This window comes from Ovis canadensis, chromosome 6 (assembly GCF_042477335.2).
Source record: "Ovis canadensis isolate MfBH-ARS-UI-01 breed Bighorn chromosome 6, ARS-UI_OviCan_v2, whole genome shotgun sequence".
NCBI classification, from domain to species: domain Eukaryota; kingdom Metazoa; phylum Chordata; class Mammalia; order Artiodactyla; family Bovidae; genus Ovis; species Ovis canadensis.
The window spans coordinates 29569616-29596579 of record NC_091250.1 but is presented as its reverse complement, the minus strand read 5'-3'; positions in this window follow the sequence as shown (position 1 = coordinate 29596579).

Sequence of the window (26964 nt, the reverse complement as noted above, 5' to 3'; positions counted from 1 at the left end):
GAAGGCTTTTTCATTTCTTCTGGCTCCTCAGAATGTCCAGCGAATAACTGAAGACGCATAAGCTCCTGCAAGACAGTTTCAAGGAGGGTGTGCTCTGGCAGTATGTGGCCACCTGCCAGGGAAGCACATACCCAGTTATATGGGCGAGGAGAGAAATCCTTTTACTGTTTCATATTTCCTGGAGTTTCCAAAGAACTTGTTGCATTAATCTTCCTTGTGAAATCTTTTAGTAAATGTACTTATTTATGAACATTCACAAAAAACCTCAAGATAACAAAGGGAAAAAAAAACAAACCAACCAGGAATTCTTGGACCAGAAATTCATCTTTCTGGCTCTTTTTTTATTCACTATCCTCCCATCCTTCTCCTCCCACTTTCACTTGAGACAGATGATGAAAACTTCCCCAGCTAGCAGATAATAGTGGTTATTCCATCAGGAGGCTTGTTATCTGGAATCATAGCCTTATTGTTTTGTCTGAGAGCAAACCATGCTGCTCATAAATGCAGCAAAAGTGTTTTCCATCAGGAAATACAGTAAAATGACCCAGTACTCTTGTACCCTCACACTGTAGTTTTGAGCCCCTGGCATAGTTCTGCCCCAAAGCCTATTTTTAAAAATGATGGGAAGTAACTTATGCATCTGGTTATCTCTCAGGATTCTGTCAGTTCCACAACTAGAAATGGTGCTGCCACGCTCACTCCAAAAAGAGTGGTGGTGAAGTGTAGGCTTCAGATAAGGATTTACACTGAGAGGCCAGCTCCAGAAACTACGTAAAAGATTATAGCTAGGAGACAGGCAAAGAGAAAGGTACAGTCATAAAATTAGAGTTATTGCAGTCTTACAGATAAATGAATATATTCCTTTTCGGTTTGCTGTACATGTGACAATAGCACAGAAACAAAGCTGAATATATACCTTGTGAATTATAACCATCTAACATGCCACCTTGGAATGAACAATACAAAAAGAAAGAAAAGTTGCCTATTAAATGGCACATTTGAAGCGATGGAGTCTTTGGAATCGTATCCTTATTTGACTCATCATCTGATTTACTGATAGTCCATTTGCTTCTCAAAAGGTTTAATTTGGCTCAACATTTAACTAATGTCAATCACATAAATATGAATTGAGAGCTGACTGCATCCAGGCACAGTTCTAAGAATTGAGAATTCTTAGTAATTAAGACAAGCATGCTTCTGCCTCTCAGAACTTACCATCTAACATTATAGTCTAGTTTAGCATGAAGAATGTAATTATTGAAATATGGACTATTGAAGCTAGAACAGAACTGTTGAGTCCTCTGTGGCACTTGAATCATCAACCACCTTGTGAACACATTATTTATTGAGCGGAAGTGTCTATCTTTAAGGGCTTCCCTGGTGGCTCAGAGGTTAAAGCATCTGCCTGCAACGTGGGAGACCCGGGTTCGATCCCTGGGTGGGGAAGATCCCCTGGACAAGGCAATGGCAACCCACTCCAGTACTCTTGCCTGGAAAATCCCATGGATGGAGAAGCCAAAAATTACCATAATCATTTTAAAATTCTAACGTTTTACTTCAACATGGATAATAAAACTTTTTCAGAGGTCAAACAGTTTAGGGTAACTGAATTTAACTCCAAAAACATCCATTGATTGTCTCTGAAATATAAAGTATATTATGTAGTCCTCCAAGGAGCACCAAACTGATGAAGACTTGGCATCTCCTCAGGCTGGCTACAACTCCATTTAGAGGTTATTTACATAAAGAACAAAAATAGAAAGTAAAATGAGACAGACACTGTAACAGCGGTTTAAACAAGCTCTAGATACGTGTGGAATCAAAAGGTTAACTTTTATGACAACTGGAGCTCTTTACAGAAGTTGCAGTTGCAAGAAGGCCATGAAGGATGAATGTATCTCATCAGGCAGATTGGGTGAAGGCAGAGGAGCACAATGGTTAAGCACTGGCTGTATGAAGTAATGGTTAGAATTCTGGCACTCTCTCCTACGAGCTCTATGACTTGGTCCAGTTTCTCACTTCTGAACTGGGATAATATAAGATGTTTCGTGTAAAATACTTTACTCAGTGCCTGCTACATAATACTAATAAATATTCAGTTCAGCTCAGTTCAGTCACTCAGTCGTGTCCGACTCTTTGCGACTCCATGAATTGTAGCACGCCAGGCCTCCCTGTCCATCACCAACTCCTGGAGTTCACCCAAACTCATGTGCATTGAGTCGGTGATGCCATCCAGCCATCTCATCCTCTGTCGTCCCCTTCTCCTCCTGCCCCCAATCCCTCCCAGCATTAGGATCTTTTCCAATGAGTCAACTCTTTGCACAACGTGGCCAAAGTATTGGAGTTTCAGCCTCAACATCAGTCCTTCCAATGAACACCCAGGACTGATCTCCTTTGAGATGGACTGGCTGGATCTCCTTGCAGTCCAAGGGACTCTCAAGAGTCTGCTTCAGCACCACAGTTCAAAAGCATCAATTCTTCGGTGCTCAGCTTTCTTCACAGTCCAACTCTCACATCCATACATGACCACTGGAAAAACCATAGCCTTGACTAGACAGATCTTTGTTGGCAAAGTAATATCTCTGCTTTTTAATGTGCTATCTAGTCGGTCATAACTTTCCTTCCAAGGAGTAAGCATCTTTTAATTCCATGGCTGCAATCACCATCTGCAGTGATTTTGAAGCCCAGAAAAATAAAATCTGACACTATTTCCACTGTTTCCCCATCTATTTCCCATGAAGTGATTGGACCAGATGCCATGATCTTCATTTTTTGAATGTTGAGCTTTAAGCCAACTTTTTCACTCTCCTCTTTCACTTTCATCAAGGGGCTCTTTAGTTCTTCTTCACTTTCTGCCATAAGGGTGGTGTCATCTGCATGTCTGAGGTTATTGATATTTCTCCCGGCAATCTTGATTCCAGCTTGTGCTTCCTCCAGCCCAGCATTTCTCATGATGTACTCTGCATATAAGTTAAATAAGCAGAGTAACAATATACAGCCTTGACGGACTCCTTTTCCTATTTGGAACTAGTCTGTTGTTCCATGTCCAGTTCTAAGTGTTGGTTCCTGACCTGCATATAAATATTAGTTTCAATTATTATAGCCTAAGAGTAGAGGAAGAGAAGCAAGGAAGTATAGATCATAGTTTAGAGAAGAGCTGAAGAGGAGCGTAAAAGGCTTATTGAAAAAGAGAGTTTAAGGGATAAATTGTTGAGGGCCTCCAAATGCAAGAAAATTAATATGGCCTCTATTATACAAGAAATAAGAGACCACTCAAGAGTTTTGGTGTAAGGGAGTAAGTGACATAATCAAACTATAATTAAATTTTGCTTCACACTTACCAATTTTAAGACAATATTTCTACAGCGTTTTTAAGATGAGTAGTGGTACAACAGTCATGACTTTGACATAGCATCTACTGTTCACCAAGCACTTACTATACAAAAGCATTGTGATAGGTACTCTGCATATTTTTTTTTCATTTAATCCTTATCAAAATTTTAAAAAATGAATCATGTGTAATCAGACATATATAACAGATGAGAAACTAAGGCTTACAAAAGTTAAGAAAATCCCAAGGTCACACACTTAAAAGAAAAATGAGTGCTATAGATGATGCGTCCTTCAGCAAACTTAATAGTATGGCTGTGGTTTGTTCTATCCTAGTGTTTATCATGCTCATTGCATTTGACTGCTTAATTGTCGGCTACCCTACTAAAGTGAAAGTTTCTTATGTCAGTGATTATATATTAGTCACCACTGTGTTCTCAGCAATCAATACCCTAGCATGAATGATTATTAAATGAATGAATATAACTTTTTGGTAGAATTTTTCTTAAATTGCATATTAATAAGCTTCATCTGACTTATTGCAAGCTTGCTAGAGTTGTGGCTAGAATATAAGTCCATAGAGTTTATATTTTTTTACTTTTTTAAACTATGTAACTATATAACTATGTTATATGCAAAGGAAAGAAGTTTTTTCTTATAATTAGACGTATTTAGAGTCCTCTAGAGTCAATCTGACCCAGATTCAGCCCAGTCAAAAAAAATAGTTCAAAACAAAGATAGAAAAAGGAAATATAATTAATAACTCTAAAAATGGGCAATCAATAAAGTTAAAAAGAAGACAAACACTTCAGATCATTTAAGCATGGGTTTTATCTGGCGGCCTGATGTTGATTCTCTGGCTCTAGACTAACGTGACAGAAACAAAAGTTATATTGTCATTTGGTTAATACATTGAAACAGATATTATCCATTAAACGTTACTATGGATAATCTTAAATGGCTTGAAATTTAAAAGAGGAAAGCCCATAAGACAATTTGATTTTCCCAGAAGATTTACAGCCCACCTAGCCTTTTTCTTTGGTTCAGTACACACAATGTGAGGCTTAATATGATTCATAATGGCTGAAAACTGGCTAAAAAAGTCAAGTTATAGGATTTTAAAATTGCCAGGAATAACCTAAATAGAGAATGATGAGACAGAAAATATACAAATAAATGTGTCTGGATTAGATGATTGTCTGACAAAGATTTTCATTTCTGCATTACAATTTCTATAGCTTCCATGTTTACTAATAAAGGGTCTGATTCTATCCACGACTTTTGACTGCTGATAGCTTTCAAAGCCTGTCACCCACCACCCATTCCTTTCTGTTCCTCAGAGGGGCAAGCTGATGAGAAATCCTAGGTGCTACCTCCTTTGGTAACAGTGGAAATTTCAAACCACGTGGTCCTTAGTCCATGCCCAGGAATCCAGACCCTAGACTTGCCCCAAACTATATTAAAGGCTAAGCCAGTCTCCCCTCCCTATTCTTTCAATCTGTCTCTGGACCTGCTGTTTGCAGAAAGCTTGCTTTGTCAGTAATAAATCTTTTCACACTTTCTTGGTGCCTGTGTGGCATCGTTAGTCTTGACATCATAATCAAATTTTAGGTTGGGTTTTACCTTTGCAGAGTGGATGACAATTCAATATATTATTTTTATAATGTAAAAGGGTCATAAAAATGAACAAATTTTAAGGGTGTTGACAAATCTTAAACACACGCAGAACAAAGTAAAATATATGTCACTTCTCTATGCACATTTTCTGAATATTTCAAAAAAATAATTTTACATCACGTCATGGAAGAAATTAAACTACTACTTTTCAAATAGTCTTCTATTGAAGCATTAATATTATATCATATGAATAACTGATAAAATGGACAGTGAGGGAGTTTTAATCAGAGTAGATTATGAATTTGATTCAGAGTAAGCATTCATCAAGTGCTAACGTGAACAAGTCTCTGACATAAAAGCTTGTATATATTAGCCCGTTTAGCACTCATAACAACCCTGTGCAATAGATATTTCAGGATATCACTTTACAGATGAGGAAGCCAAAGCACACACAGATTAAGCAATTTGTGAAAATCAAACGCTGGTAAGAGTGGTGAAAGACTTGGAAACCTAGAAAACATGTCTCCTAAACCACATACCCTTAACCACCTCTTCTCCAAAATTTAATAACTTCAGTATTTTTTATCATAATTGTGTATCTCACAAGATTTATCATCTGTTCTCTTTATGTGGACATTTTCTAAGTTTTTAGTATTTTCAAAGGGATCAAGCCCTAAACTAAATACAAGTTTCAGACAAGCAATTAAGTGTGTTAGTTATTCAGTTATGTCCGACTCTTTGCAACCCCAAGGACTGCAGCCTCCCAGCCTCCTCTGTCCATGGAATTCTCCAAGCAAGAATACTGGAGTAGGCTGCCCTTCCTTTCTCCAGGTGATCTTCCCAACCCAGGGATTGAACCTAGGTCTCCTGCATTGCAGGCAGATTCTTTATCATCTAAACCACCAAGGAAGCCCTGTGAAAGTGTCAGTCGCAAAGATCATGGGTTAAATTTACACCGCATCCATTCCCATTTTTTCCTTCTTCTAAAAATGGTCTAATTTTCCTTCCTGCATCCTTTTCTTCTTCATGAGGCCAAATGCATAAAGGGACAAGTACCACATCTTGAGCTACAGAAGTGAACCCGACTGGTGTAAAGGTAATCTCAACACGTCTGCCGCTGTGACTGGGTCAGGAGTGCAGATGTAAGCCAATCAGCAGCAGGCACTGCCCTTGCCACAGAGATTAGCTCAGGAATGGACTGTTCAGTCAGTTCAGTCACTCAGTCATGTCTGACTCTTGGTGGACATATGATCTAATTGAGACCAATTAGATCTTATGATCTAACTGAGACCAGGGAAATATAATGGAATATTTACATAGAACTTCTGGGAACTAACTTTTCTCAATCAAAAAAAACACCAGGAAAATAGCTCTCTGAAAGTCATGAAACAGAACTATAAAGCTTAAAGCAACTGCAGTCATTTTGCCTCCTTGAAGAAGCCAGCTTGAGGATGAAGCCAATACACAGAGGAGGGTACAGCTGAGCAAACTTTGGGGAACCAGCCAGAGTCATTGGATTAAAATAGGCTGAAGCTAGCCTCCTCTGAATTTTTGAGCAGGGGAGCTAGCAATATTTATTTGTTTGTTTAAGCTAGTTTAATTTTGTTTTCTGTTACTTGCAGTCCTAATTCACACATGTGTAAAATCAGACTCCCTCTAGTGATTTTATACTGCTCTATCCTTTCACAAACATCTGTACAAAACAGCCGCTCGGTACCAATGTAACATTCCTTATTCATATGGTTTGGAATGTCAGTCACTTCACGCTAGGATTTTTGGCTGTTAGTCTGTATTTTTCCTTTCCAGAAATGTCATTAACTGTTTTACTCCACTATTTTACATCATAGTCAATTCCAGGCTTTTTCACAGTTTGTATCTGTGTAAGATGGCATAAAAGATATCGGTGGGAGGAAGCTCATAACAGCTGAGTTTTTCTTTTTTAATTGTTTCATTCTTTGTACTCCCTCAGTCATCACTCCCATGGGACTCTGAAGCACTGACTGAGGGTCAGTGAAGGACAAAAGAAAGCTGGTCAAATTGAGCACGGAGAGAAGTAGAATCTCACATACTGAAAAGTGGGAGGGACCTCCCAGTGGTCCAGTGGTTAAGAATTTGCCTTGCAATGCGGGGAATGTGGGTTTGATCCCTGATCTGGGGAGACCCACACGCAGCAGAGCAACCAAGGCTATGCCCCACAACTACTGAGCCTGTGCTCTAGAGCTGACAAGCACTGAGCCCACGTGCTGTGACCACAAGCCCAAGCGTCCCAGAGCCCGTGCGTGCATGCTCAGTCACGTCAGTCATGGCCAAATTTTTGTGACCGCCCCCCCCCCCCGCCCAGACTAGAGCCTGCCAGGCTCCTCAGTCCATGAGATTCTCCAGGCAAGAGTACTAGAGTGGCTTGCCATGCCCACCTCCAGGGAATCTTCCCGACTCAGGGATCGAACCTGAGTCTTCTGCATTACAGGCGGATTCTTTACTGCTGAGCCACCAGGGAAGCCCCCTAGAGCCCATGCTCTGCAACAAAATAAGCCACTGCCATGAGGAGCCCATGCACCACAACTAGGGAATAACCAGCACTCCCCGCAACTAGAGAAAAGCCTGTGCAGCAATGAAAACCCAGCACAGCCTAAATAAATACATCAAAACTTAAAAATAAAAAGCTATGATTATGGAGACTATGATAAACAGGAAAGAAAAATTAGTCATTATACTCCCAAAGAAACTGTTTGTCATTCAGTCACGTCCGACTCTTTTCAACTCAATGGACTCTTTTCAACTCAGTGGACTCTTTTCAATTCAGTGGACTGTAGCCTGCCAGGGAAGCTATTGATTTTTTTTTTCTCTAATTTTATTATTTTTTTTTTTACTTTACAATACTGTATTGGTTTTGCCATACATCAACATGAATCTGCCACGGGTGTACATAAGTTCCCACTCCTGAACCCCCTCCCACCCTCAGATGTACAGAACAGACTTTTTGAAGCTATTGATTTAAAAAAAAAAAAAAGAATTTTTAAAACTCTGAAGCAAATAAAAAATAAAACACCAAAAATATATTAACAATGGTTGCACTAGAGACTTCCCTGGTGGTTCAAACAGTAAAGAATCCACCTGAAATGCGGGAGAGCTGGGTTCGATTCCTCAGTTGAGGAGGGCATGGCAACCCACTCCAGTATTCTTGCCTGGAGAATCCCCATGGACAGAGGAGCCTGGTGGGCTACAGTCCGTAGGGTTGCAAAGAGTCAGATGCGACTGGGCAACTAAGCACACAGCACAGGACTAGAGACTATACAGATTTTTCCTATTTTTTTCTTTTACTTTTTTAATGATCACAGGTTATTTTATGAAGAAAAATTTTAGTGTTTCAACATCGGAATGCTATACGGCATTTTTATTAGCCACATGTCTAAATTGGCAGACTTCTTTGAGATGTACAAAGATAAGAAAGTTAAAGAGGGAACATTTGGCACTGCATAATTTGAAGACCTTGATGACCACTTTCCCAAAGAAGTTTTCTTTGCCAAAGGAGATGCACAGTATCCAAAATAAGACCTCATACCTCATAAAATTTAAATACTGTCCTTTGGGTGTGAAAAAACAGAAGACCACTAAAATCGGGTCTCTTGAGTCACTTGGCAATCTCTCAGCCTTCTCCAAAGCAACAATACCATACAAGAAATAAAATTGCATGAGAGGAGAGAAAAAGAGGACAGAGTTGTGACTCATTCTGACTTAGGCAGACTATTCAAAGGGAATAAGGGAAAGAGGCAAGGAATTAGATAACACCAGGCTGCAAATCTGTATATATCAGTACTTTCCAAAAGTGAATCTCAAAGTGAAAGGTTGAAATGAAGCGGAGACAAGAGGAAAATGAGGTGAAAGGAGATGGAACTGGAAAGATCTATGCCAGAAATATGTCTATAAAAGGACAAACAATAGACCTGAATTATGGATAGAGATAGAGGAGTTAATAGAAAGGACAGAAGGAAAGTGAACAGGCAACCAAACGAGAAAAGATATTCCCAGTGGTGTCAGACCTGATGATGGAAGCCTTGGCTAGACCCTGGGAAGGGAAGGTGGAGGTGAATGACAAATGTGCAGCCTCCAAATAAATCATCTTTTCTAGACCTTCTGCAGGAACAAATTTTCCAGAGATTTAGATTTGGTAAACAGACCAAGCTGGATCACAGTGAGGAACTTATAGGGGATTTGAGATGTCAAACACACAGAAGCCAAGGTTTGCCTGTAATGCTGGAAACAACACCACGGCCTTTTAGTATCAGGCTCATTTCAAATAACTTCAGTTTAGAGAGACTTCTCTAAAAAAAACCTACAACAATGTGTTAGCTTTTTCTTAGGTGTAAGATATAGCCACAATCAGTCATAGTTCATGTATATAGTCTTGTTACTTCTTCCTTAGACTTGAAAACTATGTATAGTGTTCACGCATGCTTTGCATTATTTAACATGTTTACATTTAGTATTTGAAATCAACTTATCTATTATAATGTGATAGAATTGTCAGACTGAAAGAAAAACATATTTGAAAAGAACCTATATTTTCTGATTTTTAAAATGAACAATTCTTCAAGTAGAAACTGTTAACCGGGAGTGGATTTTGTGCCTGAGGTTGTTTTATTAATTTTCAGATCTGAACAGACCGTAAGCGTAGTGATAAAGACAACAGGCTCTAGAGTGAGAGCAACCTGCCTGTGTTTGTCAGCAAACACACCTAAGCTCTCTGTCCCTGAATCTCCTACAAGACAACAATATCAGCATCTGCCTCACTGGGCTATTTCGAGGATTAAATAAAATGACACATGTGACCTATTATACTCAGCACAGCATCCGGCACATAAAAAAGTATTCAGTAAATGCTGCTATTAGTTCTAAAGTCCCCATAATTGTCATATCACTTTTTCAACATTATTGCCAATATGGTTGCCCCTAAGAGTGAAAATTTCATTGACAAAAAAAAATCATTTCTTACTTAGTTGTACACATATTTCAGACATCCTAAAGTCCCTGATCTCATGTGTATAATTTCCTTGACCTGGAGGACAGTCCTTGCCTCTTCCCTACCCTCAGTACCTGACTAACTCTCACTCCTTCCCACTGTCAGCTAAAACATGTCTTCCTTCTAGAAGTTGGCCTTCTCTGACGCTGGAGGATGGAGTTGGTACCTAGCAACCTGCTCTTCCCCTATGCTCTTGTCATCACATTACATTGTAATTCCATGTGTATTTTACTGACTTATAGTCCCCCTCATATTACGCACACACACACACAATTTCAAGCTTCGTGAGAACATAAATCTATCTTCTGAGCCTTCATTTCTAACCCAGACATGTAGTCGAAGAGTTCATGGCACATACTGAGTTACTAATAAATGTACATTTTGAATAAATAAAAGACACTCAGCAAATAAATGTGAAGAAGTTTTACAAACCATCTATGCTAGGCTGAATCATAAAATATCCACTAATCCAGAAGCATCCCATAACTACTGAGCTATTAAATTCACTGACTACTTGCCAAGAGTCCCCTAAATCAGGTAATTTGACAATAAATAAAATACCTTGGCATATTTATGCAGATCTTTGAAGCAGTAAGTCAGAGAAAACAATTTAAATAATATGCCCTCAAGAAAATTTTTACAAATTTAGTGCTTTCCTGAGTCCAGTCATCTTAGAGCTCCTTAAATAGAAATTACCTTAATGGGAAGAATGATGGAAAATAATCATCAGAACTGCATAAAAATTCAACTAATAAGTATTTGTGAATAGTTCTGTGTTAGGCCTACAGGCAGATCAAAGAAAAACATAGACTTTCCTCTCAACAGTTTGATAATCTAAATGACATATAAATAATATGTCACCTCCCCCTACCAAATTCAGGCTTCCCTTGTGGCTCAGCCCATAAAGAATCCACCTGCAATGCTGGAGACCTGGGTTCGATCCCTGGGTTGGGAAGATCCCCTGGAGAAGGCAAAGGCTATCCACCCCAGTATTCTAGCCTGGAGAATTCCACGGACTGCTTAGTCTATGGGGTTGAAAAGAGTTGGACACAACTGAGCGACTTTCACTTTCAAAGTCCTACCAAATTTCCTACCAAATTCATTAATGAATGCCATTTATTTCCAGTAATATACATGTGCTTAATTTTGAATTTAAGAGAGGTCATGATTGAATGTTAATATGAACATTAAGGCTTTTTGCAACTGACATGAACTTGCGTATCTGAGATAAATTAACCATGCCGTAAAATTGTATAACAATTTTATGATTAATTCAGTCTTTTGAAAATAAACCAGTTTCTCCAAGAGCACATGCTCATAACATACATCAAATAGACAAGATGATTTGTATATAGCTTCTAAAAATTTACCCTGAAACATCTAATTATTTTTCCTTTTGGAAAAAGCATCTGAACACCTGTTGAAGCCATTACTGTTCTGTCCTTTGGGGGAAATAGGCAAGATCAAGCTCCCTCACATGCTGCATTTTTCTTCAGATTCACCAGGAACCTCACAGACTTGCTGCCGCGTGACCTGAGCCCTTTAACAGGTGGCCAGTCCTATTTCTCCTCCCTACCGTCTGCTCATCAAGAACGAAATACTGGATTTTTCTTTTATTTTCTTTTCCCTCATGCAAATATCCAAAGTAGTGGGGAGATTCTCAGGAGCAAAGTTTAACCCAGCAGAAACTTCATGAACCTGCATGGAACAAGAGTTTTGCTGGTGATATAGGAGATGAATGGGTCTTTCCCTGTTCCGCAAAGCTGAGTAAAATTAGTGAGAACAATGATGATACTAGTCTTTCCATAATATCAAAGGTCAACAGAATCTCAACAAAATGATGGCTGCTAAACGGTTTACTGGACACTGCAACCATTTCCCTCTGAAAGTCAAGAAAGTCTTAATTTATAATTACACATTTTGCTTTGGCCTCACTAAGGCAATCCTCGGAGCAGCACTTAGGCTGCATATATGTAAAAAGAAAGCTTTTGTTCTGATGTGTTAAGAGACTAGGGTGTGTTGGTTCTCAGCCACCACACCCTCATCTGTGGTTGAGTATTCCCATCCTTCCTTTCTGCAATACAGTTCATTCTCAATTACTGACAAAGTCTTATTTTAAATTCTGAGACTGTGGTTCTATTTTCCATAATACAAAGATCTCCTGTTGTTTCCTTCAGCAACCTGGTGGGAAACAGATTCACTTCAAATCATTCAAACGAAGAAACTCCAAGGAAGTAAGAATTTACACAAGTTTGGGGCAGGGTTAAGGGAGTGGTGACATGTGCAACAAAGAATGCTGAGGCCCCAAAGACTTCAATAGTGGGAGGAAATGGTGTTCCAGGACCCCAGGGGGACCTCACACTGAGAAGGCAGGACTATGTGGTGGGAGCAACAGCCACAGGAGACATAAAGAAGGACGAGGAAACATCTGACCTCTCTCTCCTTTTATCTTCCCGTTGATCTCCTATTGGCAAGAATCTAACTAAAGGTTAGACACAAGTTACAAGAGAATCCAAGTGATAACATCTGTAAGGAACAGCTTCCTGGGAGTACAATGCCAGACAGAGAAAGGCAAAGAATACAAAGTACATTATACAAATCACAATGCAAGATAGAGAAAGGCAAAAAATATAAAGAAAAAAAATGCACAGACACATCCAAATATAACTTGTTAGCAAGTTATTAAACTAGTCCAGCAATGTTTATCCCCAGTGGTTTAAATAAGAGAACTATGGAGAGTTTTCCAAGTGAAGACTTTGTAAGACGTTTGTGTGTAAACAGCACTGGCTACTTTCTTGTCTCCTCCTCTCTTCTCAAGCAACATAACGACCCCCAAAAGAACTACACAGAAATACTGAAATAATATTCTCCAACAGGGCAGTCTCTCTGGCAATATTCTTGCGGAGGGACAGAAGCTCACAGCTGACCTTGTGCCATTACTGGTACAAAGCAAGAGCCTTCAATCCTCAGGAGTTTGTGTTATAAATACTGATATCTAACCTCATTTGGAGAGGTGAGGCTGGATTGCTAGCCAGAAAATCCATGATAGCTGAGTGAAAAGAGAGTAAATTGGTGGAATCATGCAATTAATAATATGCAAAGTACCAAAACAAATTTAATTCCCATCACCTTTTCCAGAAAGTTACTAGAGGATGTGAGCCAACAAAATGAGAGTAAAAAATCAAGAAAAAGAAATGAGATCCAGAAATCTAGAGACCTAACATGGAAGAAAGATGAGAGTCACTCTAGAATGTTGATAAAGGAAAGTTTGAGCCTAGAAAGACAGAAGACTCCATAAAAGATGTAGCCGAGAAGAAAAAAAGAACACAAACAGGAAGAAAGGAAGAAAAAGAAAAGAAGGGGAGAGGGAAGGGATGAAGTGGAAAGGAAAGATATATTTGACTAAATTGAAAGGACATTTATAACTCTCAGAAAGTTGGAGAATAATTAGCGAATCTCTAAAAATTATAAGAGAATGAGGCGATTACTAACTTTAAGAAATGATGCAATTAGAGTAAACAACTTGACTCAGTTGTAAAAAGTACTTACTTAGTTGTAGCACTGAATGTTGCTTTAACCAAAAAAGTGTGATATAACCATGTTGGAAGATGAAGTGAAGGCAGGTGGGCAGGGAAGAAGGGTATGTTGCAGGTTAAAAGAGTCAAATCCTCATCTTTCATAAAATTTAACCCAAAACTGCTACACATGGAACATGAATCTAAAGATGGTTGTTTCAAATTATAGAGATAAAAAGCAGACTATTAGCTGAAAGAGTTTGAAGTGGATGCCTTTGAAGAATGGGAACTGGAGAAGAGTAGGGTAGGGAATGGTCAGAATTTTTTGTTATAAGCTTACTAGTACTAGCTCAAATCTTAAAACTATATGTGTATATAGAAAATGTTATATACTGTGTGTATATGTGTGTGAACCTGTGAGATTAAAATTTAGGTTAAATATTCTAAATCAACCATAAAGTTCACAGTTATACTTTACAAGAATAACGAGACCTGTTGAACAACGCAGAGTAATTAGAATTCCACATGTGGGTCCACTAGGAGACCACGTAACCCACAAAGAAGAGAAAAGTCCCGAAGGTCATCACAAACAAGCAATGTGAGGCCTTAAAATAATGTAACATCAAATGAGAGAGTTTCTGTCTCTGGCTGGAGTGCTTTAATTGTGTCTCAAATAAAATACACTCTGGGATATTTACAGATTTAACTAATCTCATTTTCATATAATATATGACAGACTTTGATTTATCGTTTGCGCAGCAAACTAAATGCTAAATCAATGAAGTCCCGCAGCTCCTTTGCAAAATATAACACAAAAGCCAACTAGGAAAGGCCTGAGTAGTCAAGGTAATCAGAAGCAGCAGAGCAGCTACCTACAAGCAAAGGGATGGGACACAGGTAACAAAAGTGTTCCCATTCTTTTGCTAATCAGAGATGCCCAAGAATGTGTTTTAAATTGTGTATGTTTCTTTCCTGGTTGCAAATAGGAAAACAAAAGTTAACAAAAGAGAGATTGTTCAGAAGTATTGAGGACAAACAATCTCTTACTTATTTTTTTGGCTGAACTACATGGCTTGCAGAATCTTACTCCCAACCAGGGATCAAACCTGTGCCGCTTGCAGTAGAAGCAGGGAGTCTTAACCACTGAACCATCAAGCAAGTGCCCAAAACAGATTTATCTTTACTTATGCTTCATGGAGCGTTGGAAATATCAGCAGATTTTTCTAGGATTTTTACAATCCTGACATTTGTTTGCATTATTTTCTGATAAACCTCTAAGGCAAAGAGATTTACAAAAAATAATGGGAGAAATTTCAGTTGCAAATTCAGAAGCATTTTACTTTCCAAATTATCTTTTATTGTCAATATGAGCAACACAAAGAACATGAGATTTAGAGTCAATATTACCAACCTTAATATTAGTCAGTCTTGCACTAATATTACCAACATCAAAGGATTCTTGTAACAATTAGAGACAATCTATGTGAGCAGTCTGGCACATAATAGATACATGCATGCATGCTAAATCACTTGAGTCGTGTCTGACTCTGTGTGACCCCATAGACAGCAGCCTACCAGGGTCCTCCATCCACAGGATTCTCCAGGCAAGAATACTGGAGTGAGTTGCCATTTCTGTCTCCAAATAGATATATAATTATCTTTATTATCATTATTCTCCAAATAGTTGAGATTTTAGTCAAGTATAACCTTGTATACACTGTTTGTATCAAGTTCAGTTTCATCAATAAGGAACACTGGTGGAAAAGAGAAAATGCAAAATACTTCTATGGCTACAGTAATGCCAACAGGTAATTAGACAAGAATAAGACCGTTTGTCCTTGTGTGATAGCAGTTAGTACTATTCACCAAATATTCCCCACTTAGGCTCCTTCTAAGTACCTGGTTGGGGAGCAAGAACTTTATATTAGTTTCGGTCTATGTGTTGTGAGCAGGAAATCACAGGCATCATCTGGGCCAAGTATTTAACTGCAAAGCAAGACCATCCAAAGCTCTTTTTCACTGAGCATAGTGACCAGCAATGTTCAAAATGGCAGTCACTCTGTCAACCCAGTTCCTGAGTGATTATACACAGAGCCTTCCTGATGACCCACAACTGACATGCTAGTGTGAGCAAGAAACAAAACTCATTGTAGATTCCTAAATGTATTTGTTACTCTTTCTGGGTCTGTGCTCAGTCATGTCCAACTCCATGCAACCCCACGGACTGTAGCCCACCAGGCTCCTCTGTCCACGGGATTCTCCAGGCAAGAATCCTGGAGTGGGTTGCCATTTCCTCCTCCTGGGGATTTTTCTGGCCCAGGGATTGCATCTCCTGCTTTGGCAGGCAGATTCTTTACCATTGAGGCACCTGGAAAGCCCATATATTTGTTACTAGCTTAACTTAATAAATAAGGGAAGATGATTCAATATCTGGACAACAATCTATCCGTCTCTGTCTGTCTCTCTCTTTCTCTTTCACATTAATAACAATTATTATTATTATCATTATTATATGGTACTAGGCACTCAACTGAAAAATAACATGGCATTGGGGACAGTCATGTGCAGCTTCCCCCAGTGATAAAGAATCTGTCTGCAATGCAGGAGATGCTAGAAATGTAGGTTCAATTCCTGAGTCAGAAAGATCCCCTGGAGAAGGGAATGGTAATCCACTCCAGTATTCTTGCCTGGAGAATCCCATGGACAGAGGAGCCTGATGGGTTACAGTCCATGGGGTTGCAAAGAGCTGGACACAACTGAAGTGACTGAGCGTGCATGTATGTGCATGCTAAGCACACACAGAAAGAGCCTACAGGAAAAGCAGAACAGATTACACCTCCATTCACAAAGATATGACACCCTCACAGGGACAATAGGAGTAACTAAATGACAGTTTTCCGGTTCTTCTGAGATGATTCGTACTTCCTATATTTTATGTCCAAGAGAATTCATTATATTCTCTCATCAAGCCTTTTAGTACTTGAACTGGTTTGAATACATTTCTGGTCCTTTCAACAAAAAGAATGCTAACTCTAACTGACTCTTGGACCAGAGCAAGGCACACGGAGCCCAGTATCATTACAGGTAGCGTATTGCTAAGAAGAGCAACAGGGGAGAGATTAAAGAGATGACGCCTTGCTCCACAGCCTGACAGTTAAGCCAAACAGTGCAGTTAACCAATGGCAAACTCAGCAAGCCCCCAAATAAACCTTAATGAGCACAGCATATTATCAGGAGTGTTCAGTGCCTATTTCATGAAATAGGGAAAAAAAACTACTCATCCTCTGAATTAAAGAGTTGCTTATATTCTATGTAGTAAATAACTACATAAAAATATGTCATTAATGAAAAATGTTTGCATGCAAAGATCTTACTCCAAGGAGAATGTGCGTTGAGCCCGAACATAGTTCATCTGGTATGTACAAGCGCTGCAGGGAAAACACGAGCACCTGCATGAACATCTGATTACTTAACCAGGCCTTTTGTCTATTCTGTCAGATCTCTCTGCTAGAAATCCCTTTTTCTGACACAATCAAAAGAAAACCAGTTTTTCAAATGAATGTTCGTTTACTCCAAAGAGCAAGCCAGGACTTATACTTGCCGTGTGTGTCTCCATCTCCTTTCAGGAGATGGCTGGTAATTACTGCAGGGTTTCACTCCAGGGAGGGATTGTCCCTGCAACTTTCACTGATTTGTTTAACTAGCAATGAAATGCGATTTACATGCCTTTCTCCCAAGGTGGTCTTCTTGAAAAACCACAGCAAAATGATCATCTGCAAGCTGAGCTCATGGTAAATAAAACCAGGTCCTTTTCTTTTCTAAAGTGGAAGGTCTAATCCTGTAGTCTTGATTGCTTTCCTAATTACAGACTCCAATCACTGCCACAGTACCCGGTGGTGGCAAGAGCTCTGTAACCGGTTATATACCCCACCCTCGTCATGAACCTCCTCACTTAAACCCAATACAGAATCAACTCATATCTCCATGTAGCAGGTACTGAAAACTTCACTCAAGCCAGGGTTTCATTTCCCTTTTCATTTGTTCCCTTTTCATTTGCTCTATCTTTCTCACCATTGTATCATGAGAAAAATGTGTTCTTTTCTTCCAATTAAAAAAGTAGTCAAAAAGCTTGGCATCATCTCCCATAAATAGAATACTGAGGAATAACAAAGCAACCCAGATCCCAAAATCACAAGGGACTGTTTTTTCTCAGCTCATTTCTCAAACATAGGATGAGCGGAGACAAGGAAGGTATGTATTACAAGCAGATTTCCCCACTCCAAGAACATGAAAGCCTTATAATGAAATGAGAGGTGCAGGCAAATTCACAGAAAAACCTAAGTACATCCCAGAAGACCTCATCTTACAGCAACACTTGCCTCCATCTGCCCACACTCATCCACTTGACCATATGATAAAGGCAGAGTCCCCTGAAGGTATGCCCTTGTCCAAGGAACTACACCAACTCAAATCTGGGAGGAAGAACAGGGGAAAGTGTTTAACTGAAACCTAAATACAAAATGTAGTGCTTTGTAATCCAGTAGCACCTCCTACTCCGTATGTCTTAAGTGCTTTTCAAGCATGAGGTTTTTATTACACTCCTTTTCAGAAAGCAGGAAGCAAGCTGAGATAAAATAAAGGGCTTATAAGCCTAAACTCAGCCAGCAAGGCAGGACAAATAGAGGGAGGCGCCCAGACCATTACTGTGAACTGGGCCTCTGATGTGTTTAAGGGGCTGCCAAGTTACCCAACTGCGAACACAACCTGACTTCAAGGAACAAGGTGATCCGGCTACTCCTGAAGAGGATGAGAAAGTGACAAGAAGATTCTCATCAGTGAATAGATCACTCTGAGAACACTGTCCCCCACCCAACCTTGGAGATTAAGGAAGCAGGGAGGGAGAAACCACACGAGCTCTTCACCACCCAGCTGAAGGCCTACTGCTTCACAGAACATCAATATTATAACGCTCACTCGGCTGGTCTGGACAAAAAAAAGCATCACGTGGGACTGACTAGTGAGGCTGAACTTCTATAACAATTAACTGAGGCAAGAAACTATTCACCTGCCCATTTTTTTCCTAACAAAAAGTGAGTGTAAATACAATAGAGTCACATCTTAATTTTTTATTCTCTCCGACTACTTCTGCAGTCAGTTTTATACATTCAAGGTGTTTTCTGACCATTAAAAAATATCATATGGACACACTGCTATATTTTAAGTTAAAAAAGAAAACAAGAAAAAAATAAAGTGATAATAATGAATTATAATTCATTGGACAAAAACAACAACAAAAAAAGATATGAACCCTATGTGTTCTCCTAAAAACTTTAGTTTTGTGCCTCATACAGCCAGGTCCATAATCCACGAAGCACTGGTATATGGAAGTAGGGGTGGGGTTGGAGGTGGGGGAGGGGTGGATTGGGAATTTGGGACTGGCAGATGCAAACTATTACACGCAGAATGGAAACAAGCTACCTGTATAGCACAGAGAACTATATTCAATATCCTGAGATAAACCATAATGGAAGCAAATATTTTAAAAAAGAATATGTGTGTGTGTGTGTGTGTGTGTGCACAGCAGAAATTCATACAATATTGTAAATCAACTACACTCAATTAAAAAAAAAAGAATTGACTTCTGTGTATGATTTTAGATAAGGATTTGATCTTACTTTTTTCCATATGGATACTTCAATGATACAGCACTTTTTGTTGAAAAGGCCTTTTTCTCTTTATTACAAAGCTATTGTATATTTGTGATAAACCAAGTCTTCATATATCAAAAAAAAAAAAAAAACACACACAAAGGACACTTCCTATTTTTTTTTTTTTTTTACGGAATGAGAGATCTTTAAAATTCTGTAATGCTTTACAGTTTTCAAAGGTTCACACACATAATTTCATACAATCCCATAATAGCCCTTTTCCTCCCTACCTCTATATTGCCCTTCCCCTCCTGCCTCTCCCCAGTGGTAACCACTAGTTTATTCTCTGCATCTGTGAGTCTTCTTTTTTGTTATAGTCACTACATTGTATTTTTCGATTCCACATATAAGTGATATCATACAGTACCCATCTTCCTCTATCTGACATGCAGTTAGCAGGATGCCCTCCAAGTCAATTTGCCTTGTGGCTGCAAAAGGAAAGCTTCCATTCTTTTTCATGGCTGAGTAATATTCCACTGAGTTAAATTCACCCATTCCAGTCCATTTTAGTTCGCTGATTCCTAGAATGTCAACGTTCACTCTTGCCATCTCCTGTTTGACCAGTTCCAATTTGCCTTGATTCATGGACCTGACATTCCAGATTCTTATGCAATACTGCTCTTTACAGCATTGGACCTTGCTTCTATCACCAGTCCCATCCACAACTGGGTATTGTTTTTGCTTTGGCTCCATCCCTTCATTCTTTCTGGAGTTATTTCTCCACTGATCTCCAGTAGCATATTGGGCACCTACTGACCTGGGGAGTTCCTCTTTCAGTATCCTATCATTCTGCCTTTTCATACTGTTCATGGGGTTCTCAAGGCAAGAATGCTGAAGCGGTTTGCCATTCCCTTCTCCAGTGGACCACATTGTGTCAGACCTCTCCACCATGCCCGCCCGTCTTGGGTGGCCACACCAAGGGCATGGCTTAGTTTCACTGAGTTAGACAAGGCCGTGGTCCTAGTGTGATTAGATTGACTAGTTTTCTGTGGTTATGGTTTCAGTGTGTCTGCCCTCTGATGCCTTCTTGCAACACCTACCATCTTACTTGGGTTTCTCGTGCCTTGGACATGGGGTATCTTTTCACGGCTGCTCCAGCAAAGCACAGCCACTGCTCCTTACCTTGGACAAGGGGTATCTCCTCACTGCCACCCCTCCTGACCTTGAATGTGGGGTAGCTCTTCTAGGCCCTCTTGCGCCCGTGCAGCTACTGCTCCTTGGACGTGGGGTTGCTCCTCCTGGCTGCCACCCCTGGCCTCGGGTATGGAGTATCTCCTCCCAGCCGCCGCCACAAAAGAGTCCAAAATGCAGTACTTGGATGCAATCTCAAAAACAACAGAATGATCTCTGTTCATTTCCAATGCAAACCATTCAACATCACAGTAATCCAAGTCTATGCCCCAACCAGTAATGCTAAAGAAGCTGAAGTTGAATGGTTCTATGAAGACCTACAAGACCTTTTAGAATTAACACCCAAAAAAGATGTCCTTTTCATTATAGTGGACTGGAATGCAAAAGTAAGAAGTCACGAAACAGCTGGAGTAACAAGTAAATTCGGCGTTGGAATACAGAATGAAGCAGGGCAAAGGCTAATAGAGTTTTGCCAAGAAAATGCACTGGTCATAGCAAACACCCTCTTCCATCAACACAAGTGAAGACTCTACACATGGACATCACCAGATGGTCAACACCGAAATCAGATTGACTATATTCTTTGCAGCCAAATATGGAGAAGCTCTATACAGTCAGCAAAAACAAGGCCAGGAGCTGACTGTGGCTCAGATCATGAACTCCTTATTGCCAAATTCAGACTTAAATTGAATAAAGTAGGGAAAACCACTAGACCATTCAGGTATGACCTAAATCAAATCCCTTATGATAATACAGTGGAAGTGAGAAATAGATGTAAGGGCCTAGATCTGGTAGAGAGAGTGCCTGATGAACTATGCACTGAGGTTCATGACATTGTACAGGAGACAGGGATCAAGACCATCCCCATGGAAAAGAAATGCAAAAAAGCAAAATGGCTGCCTGGGGAGACCTTACAAATAGCTGTGAAAAGAAGAGAAGTGAAAAGCAAAGGAGAAAAGGAAAGATATAAGCATATGAATGCAGAGTTCCAAAGAATAGCAAGAAGAGATAAGAAAGCCTTCTTCAGCGATCAATGCAAAGAAATAGAGGAAAACAACAGAATGGGAAAGACTAGAGATCTCTTCAAGAAAATTAGAGATATCAAGGGAACATTTCATGCAAAGATGGGCTCGATAAAGGACAGAAATGGTATGGACCTAACAGAAGCAGAAGATATTAAGAAGAGGTGGCAAGAATACACAGAAGAACTGTACAAAAAGGAGCCTCACAACCAAGATAATCACGATGGTGTGATCACTCACCTGGAGCCAGAAATCTGGGAATGTAAAGTCTAGTGGGCCTTAGAAAGCATCACTACTAACAAAGCTAGTGGAGGTGATGGAATTCCAGTTGAGCTATTTCAAATCCTGAAAGATGATGCTGGGAAAGTGCTGCTCTCAATATGCCAGCAAATTTTGAAAATTCAGCAGTGGCCACAGGACTGGAAAAGGTCAGTGTTCATCCCAATTCCAAAGAAAGGAAATGCCAAAGAATGCTCAAACTACCGCACAATTGTACTCATCTCACGCACTAGTAAAGTAACACTCAAAACTCTACAAGCCAGGCTTCAGTAATATGTGAACTATGAACTTCCAGATGTTCAAGCTGGTTTTAGAAAAGGCAGAGGAACCAGAGATCAAATTGCCAACATCCGCTGGATCATCAAAAAAGCAAGAGAGTTCCAGAAAAACATCTATTTCTGCTTTATTGACTATGCCAAAGCCTTTCACTGTGTGCATAACAATAAACTGTGGAAAATTCTGAGAGATGGGAATACCAGACCACCTGACCTGACTCTTGAGAAACCTATATGCAGGTCAGGAAGCAACAGTTAGAACTGGACATGGAACAACAGACTGGTTCCAAGTAGGAAAAGGAGTACGTCAAGGCTGTATATTGTCACCCTGCTTATTTAACTTATATGCAGAGTACATCATGAGAAACGCTGGGCTGGAAGAAGCACAAGCTGGAATCAAGATTGCCGGGACAAATATCAATAACCTCAGATATGCAGATGACACCACCCTTATGGCAGAAATTGAAGAGGAACTAAAAAGCCTCTTGATGAAAGTGAAAGAGGAGAGTGAAAAAGTTGGCTTAAAGCTCAACATTCAGGAAACGAATATCATAGCATCTGGTCCCATCACTTCGTGGCAAATAGATGGGGAAACAGTGGAAACAATGTCAGACTTTATTTTTGGGGGCTCCAAAATCACTGCAGATGGTGATTGCAGCCATGAAATTAAAAGACGCTTACTCCTTGGAAGAAAAGTTATGACCAACCTAGATAGCATATTCAAAAGCAGAGACATTACTTTGCCAACAAAGGTCCATCTCGTCAAGGCTATGGTTTTTCCAGTGGTCATGTATGGATGTGAGAGTTGGACTGTGAAGAAGGCTGAGTGCCGAAGAATTGATGCTTTTGAACTGTGGTGTTGGAGAAGACTCTTGAGAGTCCCCTTGACTGCAAGGAGATCCAACCAGTCCATTCTAAAGGAGATCTGCCCTGGGTGTTCTTTGTAAGGAATGATGCTAAAGCTGAAACTCCAGTACTTTGGCCACCTCATGCGAAGAGTTGACTCATTGGAAAAGACTGTGATGCTGGGAGGGATTGGGGGCAGGAGGAGAAGGGGACGGCAGAGGATGAGATGGCTGGATGGCATCACTGACTCAATGGACGTGAGTCTGAGTGAACTCCGGGAGTTAGTGATGGACAGGGAGGCCTGGTGTGCTGCGATTCATGGGGTCGCAAAGAGTCGGACACGACTGAGCAACTGAACTGGACTGAACTGAGTCTTCCACTGTGTATATGTACCGCATCTTTACCCATTCATCTGTAGATGGACATTTAGGTTGCTTCCATACTTAATGATGCTGCTATGAACAAGGAGTGCATGTAACTTTTCAAATTAGCGTTACTGTTTTTTTCAGACATATTTCCAGGAATGAAATTGGTAGGTCATATGGGTAGTTCTATGTTTAGTTTTTTGAGGAATTTCCATACTGTTCTCTACAGCGGCTACACCAATTTACATTCCCACCAACAGTGTACAAGGGTTCCCTTTTTCTGCACATCCTCATCATTCTTTATTATTTGTGTTTTTTGATGACAGCCATTCTGACAGGTGTGAAGTGATATCTCTCACTTTGGCTTTGGTTTGCTTTCCCCTGATGATTCATGATGCTGAGCCTTTATTCCTGTGCCTATTGGCCATTTGTCTTTCCTCTTGGGAAAAATGTCTATTCAGTTCTTCTGTCCATTTTTCACTTGGGTTGTTTGCTTTTTTGGATGTCAAGGTGTATGAGCTATTTATATATGTTAGATATTAACTCCTTATCGGTCATATCACTTGCAAATATCTTCTCCCACTTCCGTAGGTTGTCTTTTCATTTGTCTATGGTTTTCTTTGCTGTGCAAAAGCTTTTACATTTAATTAGGTCCTGTTTGTTTTTTGTTTTTATGTTTTTGTTTCCTTTACATTAGGAGATGGATCCAAAAAACTACTGCTCCAATTTATGTCAAAGAGTGTTCTGCCTACATGGTCCTCTAGGAGTTTTATAGTATCCTGCCTTACATTTCCATCTTTAATCCATTTTGAGTTTATTTTTTATGTGGTGTTAGAGAATGTTCTAATTTGATTCTTTTACATGTATCTAGGACACCTTGTATTTTTAAGATTAGAAAAATGATTAAATTGCTAACATTAATAAAGTGTTTCTCTCTTCATTCAAGCAGACTTCTCACTCCCCTCCTTGACAAAGTGCACTGAATAGTACAGAGCATGATGCCCTAATAAAGGCCACACAGAAACATGAGCTCAGTCAGTAGAACCCACTTCCAGAGAATATATTTACTTATATTCTTGTCTCACAGGCAGCAATTCCCTTTCTGACCAATTTTCTAGAAAAAAACTTTTCTTTTTGCAAACCACTAATTAGCTAACAAGAAGATTCTCATCAGTTGAGATCAATATCAATCAACATCAAATACTTGATGAGACACATGGGAAAGATCAGGTCTATTTGGTTTATTTTCAAAGTCTTTATCATCTACATCACTGCCCACTTTCTTATATAAATATATACAGCTTGAATAAGAGGCTGTGCAGAAGTATATAAGTTAACTTTTGTATATCTAGAGATTCTAGGACATTTACCATTACCATTTTTTATTCTAAATACTTTATATTTCTGAGCATGATACACATTCTTTCAAGTTGAGCTCATAATATGATTTCCACTGTACAGATAAGGAAACTGAGGCATCAAAACAGTGGTTAGAGAGCTAATTGTCCTTCACAGTTAGGACACTGCTGTTGACAGTATTAAGAGAGACAACAAGGCAAGTCAGTTACTGAGCTGGATTAAACCTTCAACTTCTCCTAGGTTTATGCTTGATCAGGGAATCACCTTGTCACTCCCACAAGGTCATGGAGGTGGGTAAACTTTTTATAATGTTACTGACTTTAAAGGAGTCCTATCTTTATTTAGTTAACCCTTTATCTTGGCCCTTCCTATTTGAGATCAGCTGTCTACATATTTCCATGTTTCGAGTATACTCAAGAGCAAGACTGTAAAGAATACAAAAATAAATCAGGACATAAAGATTATCAGCCTGAAAGCCCCTGGGAGACAAAAGAAACTACCCCAAGGAACAAAGGAAATTAACATTCTTTCCTATCCACCAGGCAAGAACTAAGATCAAAATGAACTGTTGGCAAGCTCTGTTAACATGGAAGCATTAGGACTGTAGGGATCCTATAAAATATTCTAGCACTATTAATATTAAGTTTTCTAAGGACCCTTTTATCAATGATCATTCTTCCCCATTAATACAGTGTTTTGTAAGAGTCTCCTTATCAAGCTGCCTTGAATTCTTTCTGGAAAAAAAATATGGAATGAATGAATGGTTGGATAAAGAGTAGACTGTGTGCAAGCTTTATACTTAGACAGACCATGGCACTGAACACCACCTTTGACATTTGTTGCTGCTGCTGCTGAGTCACTTCAGTCGTGTCCGACCCTGTGCGATCCCATAGATGGCAGCCCACTAGGCTCCCCCGTCCCTGGGATTCTCAAGGCAAGAACACTGGAGTGGGTTGCCATTTCCTTCTCCAATGCAGGAAAGTGAAAAGTGAAAGTGAAGTCGCTTAGTCGTTTCTCACTCTTAGTGACCCCATGGACTGCAGCCCACCAGGCTCCTCCGTCCATGGGATTTTCCAGGCAAGAGTACTGGAGTGGGGTGCCATTGCCTTCCCTGTGACATTTGTTAGGTCATGTTTATTTGACATTGAGAAGTTACTTAGCCTCTCTGAGTCACTTAACTTCTATGAGCCAAAAGTTCTCATATGTTTAAAAAATAAATAATAATATCTCCTCTTATGGTGATTAAATGAGACTACATATAAAGCGCTTGATACATTGTAGACATTCAATAATCAATAGCTATTAATTAAAGCTTTTCATCAACCTAGATTACCAATAAAACCATTCAGTATCAATGGGAGGTGGGGGAAAATAAAGCCTGACTATCATGTATAAATAAAGCATTCTATTAAAGCATTTTGAAAATAGTTTGCATTTATTACTTCTATGATTTAGTGGGCCACCAATAGATTAAATACACGTTCATATTCCTTACCTCTTTGTGAAAAGAACAATTCATTTTATGAATGTCTTTGGAAAGAAATAATAAAGTTTAAAATTTCTTAATCTAATTCTCAGACCCTACTAAGTGATTTAATGCAATATCAATCTTAAATTTTAGTCAGTATACAATTTTTTTAAGAAGTTAAAAATTCTTCTATTAAAACACGAATTCAAATCTAATTGAACCAGAAGTCGTGTGACATTAGTATGCCACATAAAACCTTTGAGCTATGACTTCTCACATATCTAACAGAAGGCTAAAGTAGGTTTCTAGTTGCAAGCAACTGTTTTCTTTTACCACACTGTACATTTTGTGCATTAAATATGGGTAGTGGTGGGTAGTAAAAGTTGCTGAAGGAGGAGAGGGAAACAAACAAACAAAAAAATGTCACTGTTCTTCAGAACTGAAATATATTATCCAGGTCATGCATTCAAGATCTGAAATTCTCTGGTACTCAGAGGACAAGGGTAATATCATATACATCTTTTTATCTCTTCTTCATCCCCATCTCAGCATGAGTCTTTCTTTAGAGTAAATATTTAATAATATTTGTCATTGACGAAACAAACCAATGAACACATAAACTTCATTTTACACAGTCTAACAGCCAAAGAATTGTCTAGGATTCTCCTTTTTTTGAGTACTTTGACTCCAGTGCATGAATTATACAACTATGATTTGCTTCTGGAGGCATCTCCAAGGTAATCACATGAGAATAAAGCATTCTATGGAATATAGCAGTGATGCTGATTGACCACAAAATGGAAGAAACTTTACAATGTATTCTAAAAGCAGTAAGTAAATGACATTTTCTGAGTTTTTATTTCAGATGAAAAGGCCCTGGAACAATCAGCAAAATGCCAAGAAAATTAATTCAATATATATGGAAGATAGACCAGAAAACAACCAACTTCAGAAATCTGTACAAGTCACGCGGTAGGGACTCAATAGTAAAAGACCAAGAACTTCTGTTTTAGTTTTACACTTGCTTCA